This window comes from Carya illinoinensis, chromosome 8, assembly GCF_018687715.1.
Source record: "Carya illinoinensis cultivar Pawnee chromosome 8, C.illinoinensisPawnee_v1, whole genome shotgun sequence".
NCBI lineage: Eukaryota > Viridiplantae > Streptophyta > Magnoliopsida > Fagales > Juglandaceae > Carya > Carya illinoinensis.
The window spans coordinates 36,964,307-36,985,373 of NC_056759.1; positions in this window are offsets into that span (position 1 = coordinate 36,964,307).

Consider the following 21,067-nt stretch of genomic DNA (forward strand, 5'->3'; position numbering starts at 1 on the left):
TCCCATTTCTTACCTCTCTAATATTTTATAGATATTTTACCCTCTTTAATCCAACCATAAATTAATTGAGCTTTACTTGGCAAAGTCAAAAATATGACTGACATGAATTATAATGGGGGAGGAAAAAGACACAAACGATACAGCGGCAAAGTCAAAAATATGACTGACATGAAACATAATGGAGGAGAAAAAAGACAAAGAAGCTAAAGCAAAACCTCACAAATCAGAAATTATATTCATAAGGACCACCAAATTTATTGTGTTTTGATTAGACTTTTCACTGTCACAATCCGTACGTAAGTGTCCATATGTGTTTTAGTAGACAAAGGACGTTGCGACGTTCACAGAACAATTTTACACATGAAAAGAGATAAACACTCGTTATATTTTATAACATTTTACACAATAATATTTAAAGTAGAAATATTTTTGTAAACAATTTTATAAAATTAACATCACTTTATAAAAATATTTATTTTATAATATATATTGTATAAATTATTATAAAATATATTCTAAATCCGTCATTTCTCATTTACAGATAGTCTTTACCGATCACTATAAATTTTTATTTTCTATTTTCTATTTTTCCTCTTACTATTTTTTAAATTTATTTAGATATTTTTTTAAAATTTAAAATTTAAAATTTTATTTAAAATTATTTACTTAATCACTAAATAAAAATTAAAAATTGAAAAAAAAAATCCATAAATGATTAGGTAGAAATATCTGTGAGCTTAGTATTTTCCTTTGACAAATGTTAATATATCTTCTACAAAGTTTTAGGGGAATTGCTTCTCCACGTAAGGTGGCCAACGACGTGGGTTTTTATTTTTATATTTTTTATTTAATAGTTAAGTAAATATTTTTTAATCATTTTTTGATTTTGAATTTTATTTTAAAATATTTAAAGTTTAAAAAATAATAAAAAAAAATTCCCAGTTAAATAAGCCTCCCTTCGATGGGAGTAGCACCGTCCAATTTTAACATAAGAATTTATGAACTTGAGCTGAAATTAGATAAAATAATATATATTTTTTTTTTATTTTAATTATTCCTTGCAATTCCATCCAATATTGTGCCCCCGGACTTATTAGAAGATTTTGTTTTAAATAGGAAAAGTTTTTCTCTAAATCCGCGGATTGGAAAAATCTTCTTAAATTAATGTGAATAAATTGTCACGTGTCTTGTGAAAATAAAAGAAATACATGTCTTTTTTAGTTTAATAGACTTTTGTCATTTTTAAATTAAAATGGATTGAAGAAAATCGGCCTCCAACATAGCTTAATTGAAAAGAAATTATGTTCTTCCAAAAAAAATGTTTTGAGTTAGGTTTGGTTAAGCCAAAAATTTGTACATGTGACAAAAATTGGGAATATTAAACATGACTAAAAAAATATACATATTTGCAAAACAACACCCCTACCATTTCTCTATACAGTTACTCTAAATGTGTCAGATATAGTCTATAAATAAAATAATTAATATGTCATTAGTATGCAACCCATTTTAACAAGTTGAACAGAAATATTGAATGAGTAATGTTATATTTCATATTTTCATTCTATCATGTAATTTGTGATATATTTATCATTATCGAATTAGAAAAAATTATCTAATAAAGAATTATTTAATAGTAATGAATATGACATATCTTCCATAATAGGATGAAAGTGAAATAAAAGTATGGTGTATTAAATTTTCTATATTAATTATCTGTCTACAACTTTTGGCTATCCAAATTAGGTAGGTGGTCAATTCGTCACAGATGAAAAACATTGTGACAACAAAAAATATAGTCTAATTAAATCAAATGATGAATAAAAAACCAAGGGGATAAAGGATTGGGTTAAACTTTGGTATTAAAAATTGTTGGTGGAACAAATTATGAAATTCAATCAAACAAGATAGACAGAAGAAAAATTTCAGATTTAAATAAAAAAAAATAGATAGACAGAAGAACAATAAATCCAAGATGATAATAATGATGTCCAGAAAAAGAGGTGAAGCAGGAATCTTAGAGGAAAAAGCATGTACTTACAGCCAATCAATAAAGTTGGATGGAAAAATGTGTTACTAAATGAGAAAAATAAGTCCATCACAAGACCCACCAAAAGTAGTGTATTAATTTTAACTTGCACATGGATCAGGACCAAAATGTAATCTTGTAGGAACTAGATCTAGCACACATATCTTTTCAGTTTTAGATTCAACTCAGGTGGCATGATCACAATACTTTATTTTTCTTCAATTCTTTCATATTTTCATCTCATAGTTTCTCTTAGTATCCCATCATTCTCACCAAATGTGTCCATAATTTTGTCAAGATTGATTTTGGACAATCTATAAAGTGATTTGACAAGCGACTAAACTAAGTGTCACATTGAGTGTAACTATTCATTTCAAAAAATGCAAAAGTAAACATTATATCATAAAATGATAAATAATCATACGATCATAATGGTACAATTCGTTTCACATAATTCAACTCTTAAGTGCTCTAAATATAATTAGTAGATATTCATGCTTAAGCACTAAGCTAATTCTGCATGCACAACGTTAAACTTGCCACTCGGATGGTGTCGATCGGTGGAATATATTGTTGCTTCTGTTAACAAATTAAACTTTTTATTCCTATTGGCAATTTTGAGTTTAGCTAAAATTTTCAAATTCTTCTTTATATTGGGGCCAATAATGACGGAAAAACATGATCAGTTTAGCTAAAATTTTCAAATTCCTCTTTATATTCGGGCCAATAATGACTGAAAAACATGAGTATATACACTTTAGCGCAATGAGAAAGTTACTTTTTTCTTTAATGAAATGATATTGATAAAGGATATTCACAGAACAATTTTACACATGAAAAAGGATAAACACTCGTTATATTTTATAACATTTTACGCAATAACATTTAAAAGAGAAATATTTTTGTAAACAACTTTATAAAATTAACATCACTTTATAAAAATATCTTTATTTTATAATACATATTGTATAAATTATTATGAAATATATTCTGTATCTGTCATTTCTCATTTACGATAGTCTTTATCGATCACTATAAATTTTTATTTTTTATTTTATTATTTTTTAAATTTATTTAGATATTTTTTAAAAATAAAAAAATTACAAATTTATTTAAAATTATTTACTTAATCACTAAATAAAAATTAAAAATTAAAAAAAAAATCCATAGATGATTCGGTAGAAATCATCTGTGAGCTTAGTATTTTCCTTTGACAAATGTTACTACATCATCTACAAAGTTTTAAGGGAATTGCTTCTCCACGTAAGGTGGCCGCCAACGTGGGTTTTTATTTTTATATTTTTTATTTAATAGTTAAGTAAGTATTATTTAATAATTTTTTGATTTTTAATTTTTTTAAAATATTTGAAGTTTAAAAAATAAAAAAAATTGTACCTGTTAAGTAAGCCTTTCGGTAGTCTCCCTTACGTAGGAGTAGCACCGTCCAAATTTTAACATAGGAGTTTATGAACTTGAGCTGAAATTAGCTAAAATAATATATATATCTTTTATTTTAATTGTCTCTTGCAATTCTATCCAATATTGTGCATCCGGACTTATTAGAAGTTTTTGTTTTAAATAGGAAAAGTTTTTCTCTAAATCCGCGGATTGGAAAAATCTTCTTAAATTAACGTGAATAAATTGTCACGTGTCTTGTGAAAATAAAAGAAATACATGTCTTTTTTGGGTTTAATAGACTTTTGTCAGTTTTAAATTAAAATGGGTTGAAAAAAAATCTGGCCTCCAACATAGCTTAATTGAAAAGAAATTATGTTCTCCCAAATTTTTGCAAGTGCCAAAAGTTAGGAATAATAAAAATGACTAAAAAGACAAACATATTTGCAAATCAGCACCCCTATGTATTCGTATCCATAAAAAAAGACACGTGAGAAAAGTAGTATCTAATTTATTTTTTATAATTTTTCATATATAAAGATATATTTATATTTATAGTGCTTTTTTGCTGATTTTTTACAAGGAAGAATTTTTAAGAATCCATGACTTAGATGGTCTCTAACATAGGGGTTGTTATGAATCGTCAGATCTAGTCTATAAATAAATTAATTAATACGTAATTAATATGCAACCCATTTTAGCAAATTGAATATAAATATTAAATTATTTGTCAACAACTCTTGATTATCCAAATTAGATAAGTGGTCAATTCATCCAAATAAATACTCTGCACGGCCCACAACAGAAAACTCTCATCTTCCACACAAACTCTACAATGAGTTATGAAGAGATATATCATGTGCCGATCTAAAACCTATATTCAAGATTTTATATTGATCATGATCCATGTGCAAGCTTTATGACTACTTTGGTAAGTCTCATGATGGACTTATTTTTGTCATAGAGAGATTTACAGCTGGTTGGGTATCATGCGATCTTTTACACCACCAAATAAACAGTTGTAATGTATGACTTTAAGTAACATTAAATATATACCTACATCTAGCATATCACAATTTAATTTTATGAGTTCTGTGCATGATCTCTCTCTCCTTCTCCCAACCATAACGCCCTCCTCTGTCTCTTTGTGTGAAAAAAATATTCCCTTCAAAACATTATCTCCCTGCCCTTGTCGACCTTCATCGTTCCTTTGAGACCGTCCATTCGAAACCTTCTGTTGGCTTCCATCGATTGAAGAATAATTGTAGTTCTCTGATATTAGAAACTAAATCTTTAATTGATAATTAGATAAACTAAATCTCATCTACAAATATCTCATATTTTCAACTGTACATGATATTATTTGTTCAAATTTAGTAGATGCTTAATTACAAAGCCACATAAAAAATTTGTCGTTAGGTTATGAAAAATTCTCTAGATTTTTAAATGTATATTTTCTTTTCATGCATGTGTGTAAAATAGTGCGACCCTTGCAAAATATATTTGATGAAAAAAAAAAAGATGTTCAGATCTTTTTAATTAAGAGAAAACATCATATAATTTTTTTTTAATTTCTTTTTTGTTAGTGTTGGTTAAACTGGAACTTCTTGCTCATGTTTTTCTTTTGTCACGAGATTGAAAAATTCTTTTGAGATGAAATATATTTATTCAATGTTGAGCTTAGAAACTAGTGGATAGAAAATAAAAGAGGGTTGAAGCTCCGTCCGTACTTAGGGAACCCTTTAGATATGTGTGTGTGTAGAGAGTGAGAGGCAACAATTTAATCGTATGGTCCAATATTTAAAGGTGGTAGGTGTCTTTGTCTGTATCTTCGTGAGGTTCAAAAATTTAATTAAATAAAAGAGAAAGATGTGTTAGTTCTTACTCGCCTTAACTTTTTACAGCGTCACCGTCAGTCGAATTAATTATATAGCTGCAAAGTCAAAAATATGATTGACTCATCATAATAGAGAAAAGAGTAAAATACTTACTATCAATAATAATAACAATAAAGGAAGAAAAAGACAGAGACCAGAAAAAGTTAGAACAAAGCAGGGCAAATGAGAAATGAAATTTATAAGGACCCGATCAAACTAATTGCATTTTTATTTGACTTTCCACTGTGACAATCCGTACGAGGGTGTCCATCTTCATTTTGATTTGGCAAAATCTCGATCTTTATGTGCGAGAGTATTATACTGACCTTTTGTTTAAGAGTTTTATTAGACGTCATCTTAAGTAAGATATTACCTTTGGTATCGCTTATATTTTTCATGATAGTATTAAATTTTGTAATTCCTTATAGCTCTTCTTCCAAACTCTACAATGAATTATGAAGATATATCGTGTGTGTAGATATAAATCCTACTTACAAGATTTCATATGTAAAACTTATGACTTATTTGGTGGGTTTGATGACACTTATTCTTGTCATTTGATATAAAAACTACATTATTAATTTATACTTTCTTTATTATTAATTTACTACATTAATATTGCATAATGTAAAAAATATTAAATTTAATCAATTAACATAATTATATAATTTAAAAATAAATTCAATTTTATAAAAAGTAAACATCTTTTATTTTTTAAGTTTTAAAAATACTGTCATTTAAAAAAAAAAAAGAGTAAGACTGATATGCATAGATATTATAAATTGTAAAGAGAATATTAAATTTATAATTTTTTTTATAATCTTATATTAAAATAGAAGACGACTGACCTAATGATGTGATCCTGCAGGAATAAGGAAAGGAAAAAGCAAAAGCTGAAAAAGACGTATCACGAGTCATGACAGATGATAAATGATTGTACTGTCTATTATATCACTTCATAGAGTTGAGTAGCTGTACATGCAGGGAAAAGGAAAAGCAAAAGTTGAAAAAGCTGTATCATGAGTCATGACAGATGATAAATGATTGTACTGTCTATTGTATCGCTTCATAGAGTTGAGTAGCTGTAGAGCCACCGATTGGCACCAATTTGATTCAGATAAAATAATTTATTATTTTTTAAATATATTTTTAAAAAATTTATAATATCAATAAAAATATTTATTTAATCACTAAATAAAAATAAAAAAACCCATTAGACAAATACCCGAGATCTATTATCGGGCTCTGAAGTAATTTTTTTGTAAAACATAGGAAAAAATTAAAAATAATAATAAAATAGTTCTATTAAGATATTTGATTAAATTTTAAAAAATGATAAAAAAATAAATATAAATATTATAAAATTAAAATATTATTAGAATATAATTTTTATTTTTATTTAATTTTAAAATTTTTAAAAAAATAAATTTAAAAAATTATAATAATTAAATAATAATTAAATAAATAGATGATGAGTTAAAATTTAAAAATATATATTTAAGTGATTTTAGAATGATAACACGAGTTGAAATATCGGGACTTGAGGAATTCTAACCGTTTTCCGACTACAACTAGACAAATGATACCGTATTGTCCTTGCCCCCAATAAATTTTTATCTCAAACATAAAATTCTCATTTCATTATTATAATTTTTTTAAATTTTTATATAAAATATAATAAATAATTTAACTTTTTCTTAACTTTTTTAAATTTTAATATAATAATAATATTAAAATATAATATTTTAATATTTAATCTTAAAATTTAAAATTTTCATCTAAAAATTCTCATTGACCAAACAGAATCTCAATCTTTAACAAATATATTATTTTACTAGAAATAATAATACGAATGAATGAGGGATAACCTTCTTGGCTGCTTTTTTTCAAAAGTTCATTTTTTATGAGTTTTTCTATTGGCGTAATTTGTAGATTAAAATAAGTTTTTATTTATAAGAAAGTGTGGATAACACAAAAATTGCTTATTTAGTATAATTTTTATTTATTTTTTAAGTATCCTAGTCTGCACAGCGTCACTATCAGTCGTATCAGTCGCATTAATAATAGAGCGGCAAAGTCAAAAATATGACTGACATGAATCATAATGGAGGAAGAAAAGACAAAAAAGTTAAAACAAGGCATCACGGATCAGAAATGATATTTATAGGACCCACCAAATTTATTGTGTTTTGATTAGACTTTTCACTGTCACAATCCGTACGTGAGGGTCCATGCGTGTTATTTGACGAATGGCGTTGCTACGTTACAGAACAATTTTACGCATCCGGACTTATTAGAAGTTTTTGTTTTAAATAGGAAAATGTTTTTTTTTCTAAATCCGCGGGTTGGAAAAATCTTCTTAAATTAATATGAATAAATTGTCACGTTTCTTGTGAACATAAAAGGTTGGATCGAGAATATCCGAGAAAAAAAGACTTGCCAACCCAATCAAAAAAAGTAGGGCGACATAATGTGAGTAAATGATAAAAATAAATATGCCATGAGATTCACCAAAAAAGTGTTTTCATTTTTACACAGATCACGACCAATATGAAATTTTGTTGATAGGACCTACATCGCACATTTAGAATTTGGAAAAATGACTAAGAAATTTTGTACGTAGGACCTACATATGCAGAAATAGAGTTAGGTTGGGTTAAGCGCATGTGCCAAAAGTTTGGAATATTAAAAATGACTAAAAAAACATACATAGTTGCAAAACAACACCCCTACCTATTCGTACCAATTTGATTCCGATAAAATAATTTATTATTTTTTAAATATTTTTAAACTAATCTTAAATATTTTTAAAAAAATTTATAATATCAATAAAAATATTTATTTAATCACTAAATAAAAAAAAAAACCCATTATACAAATACTCGAGATCTATTATCGGGCTCTGAAGTATTTTTTTTTGTAAAATATAGGAAAAAATTAAAAATAATAATAAAATAGTTTACAAATAATAATAAAATAGTTCTATTAAGATATTTTATTAAAATTTAAAAAAATGATAAAAAAATAAATATAAATATTATAAAATTAAAATATCATTAGAATATAAATTCTAATTTTATTTTATTTTAAAATTTTAAAAAATTATAATAATTAGATAACAATTAAATAAATAGATGATGATTTAAAATTTAAAAATATATATTTAAGTGATTTTAGAATGATAACACGAGTTGAAATATCGGGACTTGAGGAATTCTAACCGTTTTCCCACTAAAACTAGACAAATGATACCGTATCGTAAATCTTTAACAAATATATTATTTTACGAGAAATAATAATACGAATGAATGACAGAGTAAGAGCATCTACATTGGTTTATATATATGCATATGTAAAATCATATTTTTTGAATATTTAATTTATCATATCAGTAAAATTTTCACATTAACTTATGCAAATTTGAAACAAAATAATAATAAAATATTATTATTTTATTATTTTTTTTACTTTCTTTTAATAGGGTTTGATCTTCAAATATGTAAAATATTTAAATAAAATATTTTTTAAGGAGTGAATGAGTAAAATATATAATAAAATATGTAAAGGTAAAATATATAGAAAGAGAGTGGGATGAGAGAAAAAGAATAAATAAAATATATTTTAGAAAATAAATAATAGATTTTTAAACATATAAATGTATTATTTATAACTATATAAATATTTAAAGATGTATAATTTAATATAGATAAATTTAAACTCATATTATATGAATATGAGTTTACATATATATATATATATATAAACCAATATGGATTCTTTGACCTTCTTGGCTGCTTTTTTTCAAAAGTTTATTTTTTATGAGTTTTTCTATCGGCGTAATTTGTAGATTAAAATGAGTATACAGTTTTTATTAATAAGAAAGTGTCGATAACACCCAAATTGCTTATTTAGTATAATTTTTTTATTTTTTAAGTATTAGTCTGCACAGCGTCACTATCAGTCAGACTCGTATCAGCCGCATTAATAATAGAGCGGCAAAAATAATAGTGCGGCAAAGTCGAAAATATGACTGACATGAATCATAATGAGGCAGAAAAAGACAAAAAAGTTAAAACAAAGCATCACATATCAGAAATGATATTTATAAGAACCCACCAAAGTTATTGTGTTTTGATTAGACATTTCACTGTCACAATCCGTACGTAAGTGTCATCTTGTGCACAAGTTTTAACATCGGAACTTATGAACTTGAGCTGAAATTACTAATTAGCTAAAATAATATTCTTTCTTATTGTAATTGTCCCTTGCAATTCCATCCAATATTGCTCGTCCGGACTTACTAGAAACTTTTGTATTAAATAGGAAAAGGTTTTTCTCTAAATCTAAAGCTAAAACAATGCAGGACAGATCTGATATTTCTTGGAAAAAAAATAAAAAGAGATCAGAAATGATATGTATAAAGACCTATCAAGCTAATTGCATTTTAATTGGACTGTTCACTATCACAATCCGTACGTGGGTGTCTATGTTTGTAATTTGACAAATGTTACTTCCTTGTAGAAAGTTTTAACATTGGAATTTATGAACTTTAGATGAAATTAGCTAAAATAATATTCTTTCTTATTTTAGTTTTAATTGCCACTTGTAATTCCATCCGGTATTGCTCATTGGACTTATTTGAAGTTTTTATTTTAAACAAAAAAGGGTTTTCCTCTAAATTTGCGGGTTGGGAAAATCTTCTTAAAATAATATGGACAAATGATCAGCTGTTTTGCAAGCATATAAGAAACACGTGTCTCATTTCTATACGAAAATCTTCTATATGCAACCGGATTTGCGGAACCGGTGCGACATCGGCTGATGTGGCGGCTGACGTGTACTGCCACGTCATCTAAAATTTAAATTTAAAAAAAAAAAAAAAAAAAACAAACAAACAAAGCAGAAAAATGAGAGGAAAATCGGACTTTTTCTGATAAGCATGTAATCCAATATCCATTTTGACAAGTTAAACAGAAATATTAAATTATTTATCTACAACGCTATCCAAATGTAATCTGCTCAAGCCCTAAATGTAATCTGCATTGTGTCCCTGTCGGTCGAGTGAATGATAGAGCGTGGCAGAAGTCGGAAATATGACTGGCTTTATAATGAAAGAAAAAGCAAACACTTACAACCACCAATCCAAAAAAAGTAAGACACAGTTAAAAAATAAAAACAAAAGCTGAAAAAGAAAGCATTGTGGCATATGATGATAAATGATAGAGGACCCACCAAATTCAAAAACTACATTCTGATTTGATTTTAAATTTTACTACATACAAATAAAGTTACGTATTAATTTATATACTAATACTAATTTTTTCATATTTAAAAATTAAATTAGTACTGTTTTTAATAAAATTTATTTTTTATCAATTACAATAAATTAATACATATATTAGTACATAAGTATGCTTATAACTAGACTTTTTTTTTAATTTTTCACTGTCACAGTCCGTACGTGATTGTCCGTCGTGAGTGTATTATTTGACAAAATTTTTTTATTTAAAATAAACTATGTGATTATAAGATATTAAATTTAACAAGATGAGAGCATCCTACAACAATTTAAAATAAATAAATATAATTTAAGAGAAATAAAAAATAAAAATATAGAATAAAATATTTGAATTTTTAAAATAAATAAATATAATATAAGAGAAATAGAAAAGAAAAATATTCAATAAAAAATTTGACTTTTATATAGTCTATAAGAGCATGGGCAATGGCCTAGCCATTGCCAAGTCTAAAGTTTAGCTAGAATTTCATATTTTGGCTATAGTATCAAGTTTTAGCTAGATGAGTCCACATTGGACTAGCCATCTTAAAGGTAAAATAATAATATAATATATATTTTAATAATATTAATTTTTTTTTTTTTTTACAAATACACTTCCTAAGCAAAGCATTATATATTTTATCAATTATATATACAAATACACTTCAAGCAAATAAAAATACACGGCAAATACATTTCTTGAAGCAAAGCAGTCCAGATTTACAATTATATACATTATCACATTGCCAACACAATATTGAACAACACAGTCCACAAATTACCTCAACATTCCATAAAAATACCTCAAGATAATATCCACTTCACAAATAGTACAAAAGATAGTATCCAGTTCACAAAACAGTTCACAAACTAAGTAGACCTATTATGTAGAAAGGCTGCTCTCTGATTGAGAAGGTGAAAGGCTGTTATAAGCATCTTGACAGCCACTTCATGATACTCCTCAAAATCATGACCCAATTGGTGACCCAATTTGCAGTATACTCCTACGTACACCACTGGATCCAAAAAAAAAAAATGCATAGGCTTGAAACAGAGAGAGCTTAATGCCATCATCAAACAAACCTTCCCCATATCATCATCAAACAAACCTTCCTCATATCAATTCGGTTATTGCTGAATCTTAAACTTTGATTTAAAAAACAGAAAAAAAAAAGTTTAATTCCCTTTTTAGTTCCTACGAAAACAAAAACTGATCTGCAGATTATGTTATTTTCTTTCTTTTTAGGTATGTCATCTTTTTGTTCATCATTTGTTTTCATTATGCAGAATAAGCAAAGATATCATATCCGGTCTACCAGCACGAGTTCTTGCCAACAACTACAGACTTTCAAATTTCCCAACACATTGAAGAAAAATAAAAGAGCCAAACAACAGAACATCTTCAACATTATCAAGCAAAAACCCCAAACAACATGATCAAGCAACGTCAAACACATCTCAGAAGACACCAAGCACTTCCAGATTACACCATGCCACCAATTTCTCGCCCAAACGCAGGAAAAAATACAAGCAATGTGGACTACCGTATACGATTTCATCTTCAAAACAGAAAAACAAAAACAAAAAAAAATATGATGATTACCCAAACAGGGGCGACGGTAGCGTCGGATTCGTGGGTCTTCGAACCGCCGGCGTGAATGGTGGAGCGAACCGATGCCTTCCAATCGTGGGGTATTTTGCTGATGTTCGGTCAAGTGATTCGATAATGGCTGGCCAAAATAGGGCAGGAAAAAATGATCAGTAAATCGGAGAAGAGGGAGAGAAGAGCGAGGAAGAGAGAGGAAGAGAAACTTACCGTCGACAGCTCGGAGACGACGGCGTCTGCTGGAGAAGGCAACCGGTGGATTTGATTCGAGTGAGCTGGACGAAGAGAAGAAGGCCGAATGTGGGGAGAGCTTCGTTTGGGAGAAGCTGCAGAGAAAAGTAGTGATTTTGGGGGAAAACGGTAAACCGAGGGAAAGAAGAGAAACCGGTACACGAAAAATAATATAAATTATACAATAGACTCAGTACAGTGCCTCTTCAAGTCTGGCGAGGACCCAAGATTTACTGTAACCTTTATGTCAAACTTTTCACGTTTGACTAGGCCATTGCCACTGAAAAATGGTAAAATCCTGGCTATTTAAAACTTGGACGAGGCTTTGGCGAGACTGATGCGGATGCTCTAAGTAAACTATTAAATTACAACTAAAAGTCGTAATGAATTATTGTGTGCTATATTTTACTAGTTCAGACTTTTACAATTACTTTATCTTAATTTTTGAATATAAAAAATTAAGAAATAACAATCGAAAGATTGATCAATATACCGGTATATTTTACAAATCAGCTAAAATAATCAATCTTCTTATTTCAATTGTCCAAATTTTGCAAAATACCTTTCATTCTATTCACCATTCTCCTCTACTCCATTTAAGATTGGTTGGGTTTGGATAGTGGAGTGATTTTATTATATTTTATTATTAGATTTTACTTATTTTTAACTATTATTTATTACTATTTAATGTTTTATCATTACTTTTTTACAATTTCTCATTATTATTTATAAATTATTTAAAATCACATCATTATCTAAATACACTAATGTTTCATTTCATTTTATCTCGTTATTATAAGAGTTTTACTATGTATAAGTAAAGTCGGGTATTAATATGTATACAAATACTAATTCCTTTATATTCAAAATTTAAATTAGCACTATTTTTCAAAAAATATATTTTTTGATCAATTACATTAAATTAATACACATATTAGTGCGCAGTTGTATTTGTAACTAAATTTTTTCTTATTATAACTTTATGAAATTTTCATATAAAATATAATAAATTATTCAATTTTTTCAATTTAAAATAATAATATTAAAAAATAATATTTTAATAATATTTTAGTTAAATTTTAATTTTTATCTTACCATACAAACTCCATCTATCTTCTTTAGTATTTTATTTTAAATAGGATATTCCTCTAAACCCGCGGGTTGGGAAAATATTCTTAAATTAGTAAGGAAAAATTTCTCTACAAGTCTTGGCTATCCTAATAATAATAAAAAAAAAATCATGACAAGCGTTGTGACAACAACAGTGTAGCCCCATCAAATCAACCAACAATTAAAAAGCCAAGGGTGATCGGGATAAAAGTATGGTATTATAAATCGTCGGTGAAATAAATTATGAAAGTCGATGAATAGGCACAATAATAGTAAGTTTTCGTTTATGATATGAGATGAGATATTTTGAATAGAAATAAATAAAATATTATTATATTATAATATTTTAATATTAATTTTATATTAAGATTTGAAAAAATTAAATTATTTCTTATATTTTATATAAACATTTAAAAAAATTATAATAATAAATTAAAATAAAATAAAATAAGATTTTTTGTTTTGATTAGCCGAATTCTTGATTTTGGTTAGCCCGACCAAAATCAAATATGACAATAATACCCATCCGTAAAGAGGATGGATCCAAAATATCGGAGGAAGAAAATACTTGCGAACCCAGTCAAAAAAATAGGATGACATAATATAAGCAAATGACAAAAATAAATGTGTCATGAGATCCAATCCCAGTGTGTTCATATTTGCACATGAATCACAATCAATATGAAATTTTGTAGGTAGGTCCTCCATATGCACATTTAGAGTTTGGAAAAATGACTAAAAAATTTTATAGGTAGGACCTACGTATGCACAAATAAAGTTAGGTTGGGTTAAGGCAAAAAAAATCTTGCATGTGCCAAAAGTTGGGAATGTTAAAAATCGCTAAAAAAATATACATATTTGCAAAACAACATCCTTACCATTTGTATACGAGAATATGCCGCTATTATAAATGTGCCAGATCAACTCTCTAAATAATTTAATTAATAAATAATTATGCAATCCATTTTGACAAATTGAACATAAATATTAACTTATTTGTCTACAATTCTTGGCTATCCAAATTAGGTAGATGGTCAATTCGTTATGGATAAAAAGCATTGTGACAACAAAAAAATATAGTCCGATCAAATCAAATGACGAATAAAAAACCAAGGGAGATTAAAGGATTTGGTTAAATTGTGGTATTAAAAATTGTCCGTAGAACAAATTAATTCGATCAAACAAAATAGATACAAGGTCACTAAGTTAAAGATGACAATAATGGTGTCCGAAAAAGGGTGCATCGAGAAGCTATGAGGAAAAAGCATGTACTTATAGCTAATCAATAAAGATGAGCAGAAAAATCATTAACTAAATGATAAAAATAAATGCATATATCTTGAGTCATAAAGGGAGATTAAAAGATTTGGTTAAATTGTGATATTAAAAATTATCAGATGAACAAATTATGAAATTCGATAAAACGAGATAGACCCAAGAATAGTAAACCAAAGGTGACAATAATGCTGTCCAGAAAGGGATGGATTGAGAATCTCTGAAAAAATATTAGCACATACTTACAGCCAATCAATAAAGATTGGCGGAAAAATGAGTAAATAAATGACAACAATAAATACATCATGAGACCCACCAAAAGTATTGCGTTAATTTTAATTTGGACATGGATAAGGACCAAAGTGTAATCTTGTAGGATCTAGATCTACACATATATCTCTTCACATTTATTATAGAGTTTGAATAGTAAGTTGAAATTAAATGAGATGGAATGAAAAAAAAATATTATTTTTTATTGTAAAATTTTAAATTTTTTATTATATTTCATATAAAAATTCTAATAATGAAATAAGTCGGTTGAGGAATGCAAACCGAGCTTAACGGAGGAAAAAACAAAAACTTACAACCAATATAAAAAAAGTAAGACATAGAAAAGAAAAAAAAGCTCAAAAAAAGCATGAAAGAGGATAAATGATAAGGACCCATCAAATTTTTGATTTGATATTTCACTATCACAAATCGTTGGTGTCCATGCACTAAGTTATAAATTATATTTTTTAACCGCAATCCCAAAACTAAGTGCGTTTTGATTAGATTTTTCACTATCACAAGACATTCGTGTCCATTGGTGGGATCGTTGTGCGTGTCATGTTATTTGACAAATGTTACTACCTTGAACGAAGTATTCACATCTCTATTCTCTTCTTGATCCATTTAACTATTCTTTTATTTTAGTTTTTAATAACGATTATTCATATGAACTGATTATGAGATTTTAATTTAAATAGGATAAGATTTTCTTCCAAACTGGATCGAGGAAAACTTATTCGAATTAATATAAACAAAATGATTATGTGTCTTCTAGCATGTAACTAGAAACACACACGGCTTATTTATTTATTTATTTATTTTTACATTTTTTTTAATTAAGGAGCACATGTAAATTTTAACTTTGACTATCAAAAAATATGTGCTTTTCATGTGTTTAATGGACTTTCGTAATTTTATTGGTTGAAGAAAATATATAGTAGGAGGAAAATTATGTTCTTCCAAGAAGGTAGTAAGAGCATTTAAATTGGTTTCTTTATCTTATCATTTTAAATATATAATTAAACCTCACTTTTTTATTTTACATAATGACTTTTATAATATATCATACATCAATTTATCTATTTTTTTCATATTATTTATATAATTATGTTATTTTATGTAAATATTTGCTTTCTACCAATAAATTTACAAAATCCATAGATTTTTCTATATTTCCAATATATTTTTATATACAATTTAATATAATTCAATTCTATACTCACAAAATAAAAACATATAAGCCAAATAAAAATAATATGAAAGAATTCGATAAAAAATATTTCCAATATATTTGTTAGAAGAAAGAAAATACATAGTGAAAATCAAAGTAAAAGAAAATAACATAGTAAACGAAATATAAATAATAAAAAATATTTACAAGATAAACAGTACTTACTACATATAGTGGGTTAAATTGTATTTTAGATTTTTTTAACAAATTGTATTTTAGATATTCTTTTACGTAATTGGATGGATATTGTTGAACCCAAGATTTCAAGTTTTGTGTAATTATATATTTACACATGGATTTTGATGATAACAAATGAATTCAAAGAATAAAGAAGTCTCAAGCTCAAGTTGTCTACACAATGGACTCAAGCACATCAAGGAAACAAGCATGAGCAAGAAGGGAACAAGTTCACATTAAAATTATAGAGTAATGTTGTAAATCTCTTCAAAATTCGAAATTAGGATTAATGCTCAAAATTAATATTTTATCATAAAGCATTAAAATACATTTTCCACATGTGCATGAATATTTTTTAAAATTAAATTTGAAAATTTTGAAAGATGATTGATTGTCATCTTTTGCATGTGCATGCCTTGATTAAAGGGTTGAACTTTGAAAATATTAAAGATGATTGATTGTCATCTTTTGCATGTGCATGCCTTGATTAAAGGGTTGAACTTTGAAAATATTAAAGATGATTGATTGTCATCTTTCACATGTGCATGTTTTATTTGAATATTTTCAAAAGTGATTGATGCTTTTTTAGACTTATACAAAAAGTAAAAGATTAGGTTTGAATTTTTTGAAAATGAAAGTATGCTCATTTTGTCATATGCCAAAAGTAAAAGATTAGGTTTGATTTTTTTTGAAAAAGTGAATGATGTTGTCTTTGACAATTGAAAAAGAAGAACCTTTTATTTGAATTTTTTGAAAAAGTGAATGATGTTGTCTTTGACATGTGAATCTTTTTAAATTTGAATATGAAGTCTCATATGCCTATAAATAGATCATTTGAGAGCTTTACATTTACAACACCAAGAGCATACAACATTCATTCAAAGCTTTCATTCTCTCTTCTCTAAACATTGAGCCTTAATCCTTGTTCATTTTGATAGATATAGTTTGCGCTGTATTGTTCTTATTTCACTCATTGAGGAGTGTTTTCTGATAACCTACCCACTATCAGCTTTTGTATCAGAAAAAGGGTGTGTATAACCCTTGTGTGTATAGAAAGTATTCTACACGGGGAATAGTTGAATCACCACGTGTAAGGTGATTGCAAGTGTAGAGGGTGTTCTACACGGATCCTTTGTAGCGGTGTTGTTCAAAGGTGTAATAGGTTTCTATCTCCACCTGAAGGAGGTTGAATAGTGAATTTGGGAATCCTCAAGGGGTAGCTTGAGGCGAGGACGTAGGCAGTGGGGCCGAACCTCGTTAACATACTGAGTTTGCTTCTCTCTTACCCTTACTCTTTATATTTATTGTTATTTCATATTTTCTTTATATTTTATATTATATATTTGATTTATAATTGTTATTTTTTTTAATACAACTCAATTCACCCCCCCTCTTGTGTTAGTCATCTGGGCAACAATTGGTATCAGAGCTAAGAGCTCTATTATAAGATTAACTATCTTTTGAGTTAAGATCTTATGGCTAACATTGCAGCTTCATTTGGTGAAGGTCAATCTAGTAGTCGGCCTCCACTCTTTTGTGGAGATAATTACTCATTCTAGAAAGTTAGAATGAGAATATTTCTTCAAGCTCAAGGTAGAGAAATATGGAAATGTATTGTAAATGGACCTTATATTCCAACAAAAGTGGTCGGTGGAGTAAAGGTCAAAAAGGAAGAAGAAGAGTTTGATCGTGAAGACGATAGACTTTATACTTTAAATTTAACTGCTATGAATTTATTATATAATGCTCTTAATGGAAATGAGTTTAATAGAATAATGAATTGCGCTACGGCAAAGGAAATTTGGGATAACTTGGAAGTAACTTATGAAGGAACTTCGCAAGTCAAGGAATCAAAAATTTATATTCTTACTCATGAATATGAAATGTTTAAGATGAATGATGATGAATCTATTTCTAGTATGCACACTCGTTTTACTAACATCATAAACAGCTTGACAGCTCTTGGCAAAGTTTATTCCAAGGTGGAGATAGTAAGAAAAATTCTCAACTCTTTACCAAAACGTTGGGAATCAAAAGTTACAGCGATTTTTGAAGCTAGAGACCTCAAGAAGCTCGAAGTCAATGAACTCATCGGGTCACTTATCACCCATGAGTACACATTGAAAAGAGGAGAAGAAGAAGGAAAGCCAAAGAAGAGCTTAGCACTTAAAGCTGTTCCTCATGAAAGTGAAAGTGATGAAGATGAGGAAAATGACGATAAAGATGAAGAAGTTGCGATGATAACAAGAAGAATTCAGAGGTTCTTGAAGAAAAATAGAACTCCTCCGAGGAAATCTTTCAAAAAGTTTTCCAAGAAAGATTCAGGTAAAAACGACACTTTAATTTGTTATAAATGCAATTGTCCTCTGCTAAAGAAAGATCGAAACAAGGGCAAGAAAGCAATGAAAGCTACATGGGATGATGATTCAAGTAGCTCAGATAGTGAAGCAAGCAATGAAGAATCAGCAAATCTTTGTCTTATGGCTAAAGATGACATTGAGGTAACAAATCTTGATAATATTGAAAATCCTTCATATGAAGAATTGCAAAATGTTTTAGAAGAAGTATATGAGGAATTTGAAAAATTGGGTATCAAGTATACTGCTTTAAAAAAGAAAAATTCTTCTTTAACAAACGAAATTGAAATTTTAAGAAAAGAAAGTACCATTTTGAAAGATGAAAATCTTGAATTGAATAAGAAGAAAACCGATTTAGAAAATATTGTGGAAAACTTTACGAATGGAAAAAGAAATTTTGAAAAACTTCTTGGTAGTCAAAGATGTGTTTTTGACAAGGCAGGTTTGGGATATATGCCAAAACAAAAATACAAACCTTATAAAAATTTCTTTGATAATCATTCTACCTCAAAGACTAATATTCAAAATTTTTTTCATAAAAATAATTTTGTCAAAAAAGGATATTATTATAATCATTCAAGTTTTTCATATATGTCACATGCTATTTGTAATTTTTGTAATAGAAATGGTCATAATTATCATACTTGTCCTATTAGAAGAAATCATACAATGACTATTAGGGCCATATGGGTACCTAAAAATCTTGTTTCTTCTAATACTAATAAATAAAGGACCCAAAGAACTTGGGTACCAAGAAAAATCATTTTAATTGTTTTTATAGGTATGCATGAAGTCATCCACAAGCAAAAATAAGTGGTTTTTAGATAGTGGATGTTCAAGACACATGACGGGAGACAAGACTAAGTTCTTTGATCTTAGATCTAAAGAAGAAGGACACGTGACATTTGGAGACAACTCGAAAGGGAAGATCGTGGGAATAGGTAAAATTGGTAATTAATCTTCTCTCATAATTGAAGATGTTCTACTTGTTGAAGGTTTAAAACATAATCTTTTGAGCATAAGTCAATTATGTGATAAAGGATTTACAGTTACTTTTAAAATGGATAAATGCATTATTTTGAATGATCATGATTGTAATATTTGTTTTATTGCTTTTAGAAACAATAATGTTTATACAATTGATTTTGAAGAAATTACCTCACAAGATGCTATTTGCTTGTCAGATCAAAATGAAACTAGTTGGTTATGGCATAGAAGATTAGGTCATGCCAACATGGAACTTATTTCCAAACTTTCAAAAAATGATCTTGTGAGAGGTTTACCAAAAACATATTTTCTTAAAGACAAAATTTGTGATGCATGTCAATTTGGTAAACAAACAAAAACTTCTTTTAAAACTAAGAAACATATTTCCACTACTAGACCATTGCAACTGATACACATGGATCTTTTTGGACCAAATAGAGTTGCAAGTCTAGGAGGAAAATATTATGCATTTGTTATTGTTGATGATTTCTCTAGATATACTTGGGTCATCTTTCTTGCTCATAAATATGAGGCACATAATGCCTTTACCAAGTTATGCAAGAGAATTCAAAATGAAAAGGGCTATACTATTTCAAGTATCCGAAGTGATAGGGGAAAAGAGTTTGTTAATAAAAATATTGAAACATTTTGTGATGAAAACGGTTTTATTCATAATTTTTCTGCTCCTCGAACTCCTCAACAAAATGGGGTAGTAGAGAGGAAAAATAGATCTCTTCAAGAGATGGCAAAAACAATGCTCAATGAGAACAACTTGCCTAGTTATTTTTGGGCCGAAGCGGTAAGTACTGCATGTTATGTTATAAATAGAGTTATGCTAAGGTCTAAGTTAGATAAAACCCCCTATGAGCTTTGGAATGAGAAAAAGCCCAACATTGGTTACTTTCATGTATTTGGATGCAAATGTTTTATTTTGAATGACAGGGATAATTTAGGCAAGTTTGATGCAAAATCTGATGAAGGTATCTTTCTCGGGTATTCTACTAATAGTAAAGCTTATAGAGTATTCAATAAAAAGACTTTGACTGTACAAGAATCTATGCATGTAGTATTTGATGAATCTAATTCTCCACTCTCCAAGAAATCTATTGATGAAGAAATAGGAGGTATAAATAATACAGAAAGTCTCAATCTCAACAAAGAGAAAACAATAGAGGAAGTTCAACATGGAGCCATCAGGAAAGATCATCAAAATTTAATACAAGATGCAACCAAACAGTGGAAAT